At 40.4% G+C, this 8,618-nt stretch overlaps 1 pseudogene across 1 annotated transcript; it reads right to left on the bottom strand.

Moving 5' to 3' along the window:
- Positions 1–2,890: 2,890 nt before the first annotated feature.
- Positions 2,891–8,410, bottom strand: LOC309629424 (large ribosomal subunit protein uL22 pseudogene; annotated as a pseudogene). The gene has a single exon. The product of its transcript is annotated as a large ribosomal subunit protein uL22 pseudogene (transcript).
- Positions 8,411–8,618: the final 208 nt, after the last annotated feature.

Here is an 8,618-nt window from a genome sequence, read left to right as displayed (position 1 = left end):
TGGGTAAATGCTACTGAGGAGGACTGATTATTTTGTAGTAAAAAGAGAGGAACTATTTTGTTTCATACAACATTATCTCTCTATTTGCTTCTATTATGGAGCAATTGTGTGACGAGGTGGACAGAATAAGTGAGGGAAATAATTAAACTGTGGAAAGACATCTCCCTAGTGACTTCTGACCAGCTGACCACATGGCCAAAACTCAGAGTGAGAAGGGGTGTCTGAGAGCCGTGAATTTACTGCCCGCAATGAATACAGCAACATCACCTGCAGGATGCAGAGAGATTTGCACATTTGTTGATACGGCCCCAGCTGGAAATGAAAATTTGGAAATCCTGGGCTTCAGAGTCAGTAACCAGCAGCAAAAGCTTTCAAATTCTTTTTCTAAGCCTTTGTTGAGACGATATTTTTTCTTTTTGTACTCTGCCCTACCTCCCTATTTTTCTAAGGAAAGAATGATGCCACAAGACTATAGTTTGACAATAGTTAAAACGGCACTATTCATTGAGAAGAGGAGCTAATTAAATTTTTCCACTTGACCAAGGAAAGGGAAACTAATAGCTTCCTTTGGTTTTCCATATCTGGGTAAAGTGGTCAAAAATCACTGAGAAGAGAAGGATGTGGCACAGACACATTTGAAAGGACATCTTTTCCAGCACCAAAATGAAGACTATCCAAAAAGTACTAAATAAATTCTAAATGGAATTCTGAATTTGAATTTGGAGGTTGTCTGGCATAATAGAAAGACTTAGGGAATTTGGAATCAGCTAGGTGTGGGTTCAAATCCTGATTTTCCACTTATAGCAGTGTAATAGGATGTTAAAATAAAACTCTTTTTTTGGTATCACTTTTGGCCAGGGCTTTAAGACCATGATATTAATTTACATTACAAAGTGGGGTATGACACCACCATGTAGGACTTGCAACAAAGTGTTTAACACCGTTTTGGGACTCTTATCCCCTCAGCATCAAGGATATAAAAGGGTTGAATAGAGATTAAAAGATTTTTATTTGGAAAGGTGGGACATTTTTCTTTTACCTCAAGCCCAGGGAGAAGGTCTTCAGTGGGACCACCAGTGAGTTTGACATGTGTCCCAACGGATTGATGTTTGAGTCACGCTGAAGACATCAGAAAGGTAAGAGACCGTTGTTTCTTCGTTTCACCAAGAGAAGAGTGAAAAGATGCTGCATAAGGATGACTTTCACTCCCCAAGCTGACTGGGGCAAAGAGCCTATGTTTCCTTCTGACCAGATGTTGCCCAGGCGGGCTGTCTTAGCTGCCAACCAGGAAGGTTGCCTGAAAGGGCAAAGTGAAGTCAGGAGAGAGTGTGGTTGGGTCCTGCTGGGTGAGGTTTGTGGGAGAAAACCCAGTCTTTGAGGAGTCTCTGAAGAACCCACATAAGTGCCCCTTGAGACAAAGAGTCAGTTGTATACAGCTGCCCATCCTAGGAAGTGCTGGTGTCACAGCACTACGGTGGCAGGTGGGGTAGGATTGCTAAAGAAGACTCACAGGACCTCAGCAGTCAGCGCTTATCAATCTACAGTTCATTGCAGGAAAAGGATGAAATAGACCATCAGCATTAAAGCCAGGACATACATCTCAGCCAAGGGTGGCCTCACAGCAAGGGGTCAGGAGAGCCCAAGTTCCAGGTGTCTTCCTCTGCAAGGGCTGAGGTGGGCTGCCCCTGCTCTGTGAGCTCAGGAACCACTGATGTGTGCACAGAATACTTAGGAACCGGGGAGCCCAGAGGAGAGTCTGGGCCAGGGTTTCTCATACTCTGCTGGTCACGTGGGTATAATTTGCTTTGCAGCCAGCTCCAATGGTCAAGGTTTTTTGGGGGAGGGGGGGGGGCCTCTCACCAAGACCAGGTGCAAATCATCAGCCTCACTCTTATCCAAAAAGATGCTGACAAGCTTGTACAAACCACCCCAAACTCCTCAGACACATGGTTATAAAGTGACACTATTAATCATGCCTTGGCATGTCAGTGCCATGCTGGTGCATTTCATATCTGAGTAAAACAGCTCAGAATTATTCCAGGCTTGCTGGCATTAATCCTCTCCATGCACCAGCTCATGACTCTCTCTGTCTAATAAGAATATTTCTGCCCCTGGCTTCTCCCTGCCCTCTAAGCCTAGAAGAGGTGAACGCGGCCTAGGGATTGGAGGGGAACAGAAACTCAAGATGAAGAAACAGAAAAGGAGCTGACCACATCTATTTCCTTCTCAAAGCATGTCTGACAGGAAGAAGATGTCATTCTAAATGTAATCGAATCTTGTGACTCTCCCGTAAGACTGGATATTTTAATTATTGAACTGAGACTATTTTCATGAACTACACATAGCTGGACAATTCTTTTTTTTTCTTATTGGTGATGATTGACCATAAAACCATGAGACTTGTCTTCAATTTCATCTAGCAAGCAGGGAAAAAATTAGGCCTCACAGGATGTGTTTGAATAGGTAGGAGGAGAAGATGATCAAGCCACATGAGCTTGATTCTTTTCATATATGGATTCCATGAGAATATCAAAGGTGAAATTGGACAAGTGTTAAGGAATGTCCCAGAAAAATGAGAGATGTTAAATAAGTAAAAATTGATGATTAAAACTCTCCCTTTCCCACTTCAGACCTAACTAGAAATAAATAGTTGATTTACAATGTCTCAGGTGTACAGCAAAGTGACTCAGTTATATATATATATATATATTTATCTATTCTTTTTCAGATTCTTTTCCATTATAGGTTATTACAAGATACTGTGTACAGTTCCCTGTGCTATACAGCAGGTCTTTGTTGTTTGTCTATTTTATGTATAGTAGTGTATATCTGTTAATCCCAAGTGCCTAGTTTATTCCTCCCTCCCTTTTCTCCTTTGTAACCACAAGTCTTTTCTTTTCTTTTTTTTTGCTTTTATTTGCATTTATTTTTTGCGGCATTTATTCCCAGGCCATAAGTTTTTGTTTCTTCAGTTTCTTCTGGGATATCTTTTTCTTCTGGGCAATCTCCTCTTCTGGTTTAGGAACAATCTGTTCTTTTTCTGTGAGGATCATCTCAATGTGGCAGGGAGAGCTCATGTATGGGTTGATCCGACCATGAGATCTGTAAGTCCTGTGCCGTATCTTGGGGGCTTTGTTCACCTGGATGTGCTCAATGACCAGAGAATCTACATCTAAGCCCTTAAGTTCAGTATTACTCTCTGCATTTTTTAGCATGTGGAGTAAAAATTCAGCACTCTTTTTGGGCCACCCACCCTGTGTCCAGCCCCATTGTTTGGCCTGGGCACACCTACCAACTCCACCATTGTAACAACGGAATGGCACACATTGCTTCTTTAAAGTGACACACTTCAGATACTTGGTGGCTTTTCGGATATGCATACCCTTAATGGCCTGGGCAGTTTCACGAGTGTTCTTAAAGTGAACACGAAGATTTGAACCTCTTGACTTGCATGATTTTGTGGGGTTTTCTGGGTCAAGTGAATAGCGAACCGTTTTTAGAGGTCACCTCAGGCCACTTACTGGAAAAGGAAGCACAGGTCTTTTCTTAACAAAGCAAAATGTTTACTTACATCGTTTGATTTTATGATGAAGGAAAAGGGATTAAGATACCAGTTTCATGAGTTTTAGAGCTGGTTTGCAGGATTAAGAGAGATCTTGAACAGCTGGGAAGATTGCAGGGTTGACACAGGGGACGTGCTCTTCCAGGCCACTAAGGCACGTCACCAGGAGCGGAATGATAGCTCCTTTTCCCCAGGCCCCCTTGCAGTTCTTGGTTTCTGGCCATCCGATGAGGGAGGAAGTGGTGTAAGCCACTTGCAGACCTGGCTCTTAAAAGCCAGGCAGACTCTCCAGATTCCTCTTTCTCTGCTACTCTGAAGTTTTCTAGATGAAAACAAGACAGAGGAAGTTCCCCTGACCTGTATAGGGCTTTGTGTGAGCAAGTTCAGCCGTAGAAATGTTGGGTTAACTGTAGGTTAAACCATCCTGACTAATATATGGGAAAAAACCTAGGAAGAAAGTAAGCAGCAAAAACATAAAGCAGTTTTCCCAAAAGAGATCTAAAGGTGGAATCAATATTTCTCCTACATCAATATTTGTTGAAGAGAGCAGGGAATAGGGAAAGAAAGAAGAAATGATATTAAATAATTTTACCTTGTGGTTACACTAAAAAAAGAAAAACTTCTAAAAAAGAATAATACATATAAAGAAATGTATAAAAATCATACAATTTTCACAAACTGAATATGTCCATGTAACTGACAAGTGAGTAATAATAATAATAATAGTAATAATAATTATAAATCAACCCAGAGTATTACCAGGATCCTGGAAGCTCTCTTCATGACCCTGTCAGTCACAAGCCCACAGAAATACCTCTGTTCCGACTTCAAACTCTGTGGTTGCACCTGAGCTCTGCTTGACCATGTGGTTACAAATGAACCTCACTCCCCGGACCCACTTAAGTTTCCATATTACCCAGAAACTCCAGGCTTCTCAAAGTTTCTTAATTTTTTTTGCTTTCATAACTAGTAGAAAAAAAAATAAGTTAAAACAATGAGGAATTGAATGAAACAATAATCAAACTGATTTTAGTTCTTAGTGGATTTTATTTTCATTAATTTTAATTTCATTTTCTTGGGATAAATATCATATGTGTGTATGTCCACAAAAATTTATAAAACTAGTTATATGTTACCAAAAAAGGTCATCTTATTACATTTTTAAAGGTAGAGATTTTACAGGCGAATTGTATGGTTGTAATTCAATACAATTAAAAACAAAGACTGGAAATACCAAAATATCACTGCATGGAGAATAAAAATAAATAGAAAACACTTAGTACAATCCAAAATCAAAACTGAAGTTACAGTCTTTTTAAAACCATGAAAAGAATGCTTTATCTTAAAACCTAATAGCCACTGCAAAGGCTATTCTCATAGAAAAATCCATAGCCTTAAATGTCTTTATTATTATAGAAGGACTGAAAATAAACATTACCTATCTTAGAAAAAAATATAATAAATCAAACAAAATAAGCCAGGGAGTGAGGATTACCATATTGCATCAATTCTAAGGCCCACTTTCCTTTTTCTTTTGACATCTCTTAAATCAGAACATGTCCTCAATTTCTGCTGACCATGTAGCAGTGTGACCTCGTTATTACCTGTGCCTGTAAGAACTTGGCTGTTCTTCCTGGTGGCATGATTGAAATCCCTTTAGATGTCAGTCAAAAAACCATTTAAGCGCTGTTTGAAGAAGGGCTACGAATACTGGCTGATGTCTGAAATACTTTGAATGACACTTCCAGTAACAGAGAACTAGCATCAAAACTTGAAGAGTGAGTATCAGCAATTCAGAAGAAAATCTTGGAAACAGTTGTGGGACGCTCTTAGGAAATGCTGTGTCACCAGCACGGAGGACAAAATTGTGTGGAAAAATTGGAACATTGATAACTGAGTGAATGATGATTTAAAAGAGCTGGTCTCTCAATCAGAAGACATCTTAGAAGTACTTTAAGTGATTTTATGTTTTCTTTTATGGATGCATAAGAGAAATATGATTAAAATTTATGCCTAATGAGTCTAAAAGAGCTCTTCCAATAAGTAAAAATTAAACATTCTAAAAGTGATAAGAAAGCCTTATGTCCTAGAAAATGTCGAAGAGTTTTATTTTTTTAGTGGTGTCCAAAATAATGATGAAATGTGGTTACATAGCCAAAAGTTAAAGTTATGAAATAGAAAACTGAAAGAGTAGAATGTATAAATAAATGGAAAAACTAGATTTTTGCAGAGATTGGTAACGTATAAATAAACTCTTCATGAGCCTGATTAAGGACAAAAGTGTGGGAGCAAAAATATACAGGATTAGGAGTAAGAAAAGAGACAGAACTAACAGAGAAGGTAGATTGAAACAGTAAGAGAATATTACATGCAAATCATCAGCAACCTATCTGAAAATCAAGAACCGGGGTTGGTTGAACCTAGAGTCCATCATACAGAGTGAAGTTAAGTCAGAAAGAGAAAAACAAATACCGTATGCTAACGCATATATACGGGATCTAAAAAAAAAAATAAAATAAAATGGTATGATGAACCTAGTGGCAGGGCAGGAATAAAGATGTAGACATAGAAAATGGACTTGAATGTAAAGCAATTATACTCCAATAAAGAGGTTAAAAAAAAAAAAAGAAAATGAACTTGAGGATATGGGGTGGGAGGGCGAAGCTGGAGTGAAGTGAGAGTAGCATTGATATACACACTACCGAATGTAAAATAGTTAGCTAGTGGGAAGCAGCAGCATAGCACAGGGAGATCAGCTCAGTGCTTTGTGACCACCTAGAGGGGTGGGATAGGGAGGATGGGAGGGAGGCTCAAGAGGGAGGGGATATGGGGACATGTGTATGCATATGGCTGATTTGCTTTGTTGTGCAACAGAAACTAACACAGTATTGTGAAGCAATTATACTCCAATAAAGATCTATTAAAAAAAAAATACCAGGGGTTGGCAAACTTTTTCTCTAGGAGGCCGGGTAGTAAATATTTTAGGCTCTGTGAGAGGTAAATCGAGTCTATTACGTAGGTATTTAAATAACCATTTAAATATTTATAGAGAAAGATGTGGCCAAGATGGTGGAGCAGGAAGCCCCTGAGCTCATCCCCTTCCACGTGCACACCAAAATTACAACTATTTACGGAGCAACTATTGATGAGAATGACCTGAAGACTAGCAGAAAAGATTTTCCACAACTAAAGATACAAAGAAGAAACCACAGAGAGATGGGTAGGAGAAGTGGAGACACAGTAGAGTCAAGATTCCTCTCCCTGGGGCAGGCAATCCACAAACAGGAGAACAATCACAATTGCAGAGGTTCTCCCCAAGGAGTGAGAGGTCTGAGTCCTGCATTAGGCTCCCCAGCCTGGGGGTCCTGCACCGGGGAGATGAGCCCCCGGAATGCCAGGCTTTGAAGGCCAGCAGGGCTTGCGTACGGGAGAGCCAGAGGGCTGTAGGAAACCAAGACTCTGCTCTTAAAGGCTGCACACAAAAACCTCACATGCTCCGAGTCCTCGCACAGAGGTAATACTTTGAAAGAAACCTGGGTCAGACCCCCTTGCTGATCTTGGAGAGCCTCCTGGAGAGACAGGAAGCAATTTGGACACCCCCTAGGGACAAAGATGCTAGCAGCAGCTATTTTGGGGGAGCTCATTCTATCCTGAGGACACTGGGGATGACAAGGGCCATTTTGGAGTCCTCCCTCTAGCCTACTAGTGCCAGGGGCTTACTGCCCACCGGCAGGCCAGCACCAGTCTTGGGACCCAGTCTCCCCCCCACTTATGGGCCGTCATCAGCCCTGGACACTCTGGGCTGTGCAGCCAGCTGCACGGGGACCTGGCCTGGCCCAGCAGGAGACTGGCAACCACCACACGAAGCAGGGCCTGGCAGCCAACTGGGCTGAGTGCCAGCTTCAGTGACCAGTGGGTCCACAGCAGTCACCCCTACCACAACAGAAAGGCCACACAACCCAGATGAGGGGCACCCCTAGAGCATAAAGCTCTGGTGACCAGCGAAGAGTGTGCTGCTGGGTCCCACAGGAGGTCTATATAAAGCCACTTCTCCAAGATCAGGAGACGTAATTGGCCTACCTAACATGTACAAATAAATACAGCAAAGTACCGAGTGAATGGTATATTATAACCAAGGAGAAAAGGCAAGGGTGGGTGCCTCTAAATTATCAAGAAATTTATCAATAATTAATTATATCAGCAAATAAGAGAAAAGCAAATATGATCAGAGCAATAAATGCTAAAAAAATTTGATTAAAAACAACCGCAGCAGTTATTCCTAAAAAAAAACCCCTCTAAATAAATGGCAGTTAAGAAAAGCTATTTAAATATGATTAATGAGTGAAGAGCGTCAAAATATACAAACTACCAGTTATAAAATAAATAAGTCATGGGGATGTAATGTGCAGCATGGCGACAATAGTTAATAATACTGTATTGCACATTTGAACATGGCTAAGACGTAGATCTTAACAGATCTCATCACAAGAAAAAAAATTTGTAACTATGTATGGGGACAGATTTTACCTAGACTTATTATGGTGATCATTTTGCAATATATACAAATATTGGATCGTTATGTTGTACACCTAAAACTAATATAGTTATAGGTCAACTACACCTCAATTAAAACAAAAGGCTCTTTTTTGAAAACGAAATAGGAAACATCACTCTATGTACTGAAATGATGAAGGCAAGTCAATGAAATTCAAAAAAGACGTGCCAACTGTTACCTTTATCATTCTATATTATTTTGGAGGTTCTATTGTATATACTAAGACAAAATAAAAATAAAATACAGTAAGTCCCCTACATACGAACCTTCAAGTTGCAAACTTTTGAAGCTGCGAACGTCTGGCATGAGTGAAATTGCAGCTTGCCCTCCGTCTGCTATTGCTGACCTTCCTTCAGCTCTACCATCTCCCTCCTCCAGTCAGTAACTCTTCTTGCCTGTTCACTCGATGCCAGCTCCTGTATGCCAGGTGTTATACTGTACTACTGTACTTTTCAAGGTACTGTACTGTAAGATTAAACATGTTTTATTTTTTGTGTTTTT

The sequence above is a fragment of the Balaenoptera borealis genome (assembly GCF_965194805.1).
Source record: "Balaenoptera borealis genome assembly, chromosome: 5".
In the NCBI taxonomy this organism is placed as follows: Eukaryota; Metazoa; Chordata; class Mammalia; order Artiodactyla; family Balaenopteridae; genus Balaenoptera; species Balaenoptera borealis.
This window is presented reverse-complemented; position numbering and strand designations above follow the sequence as displayed.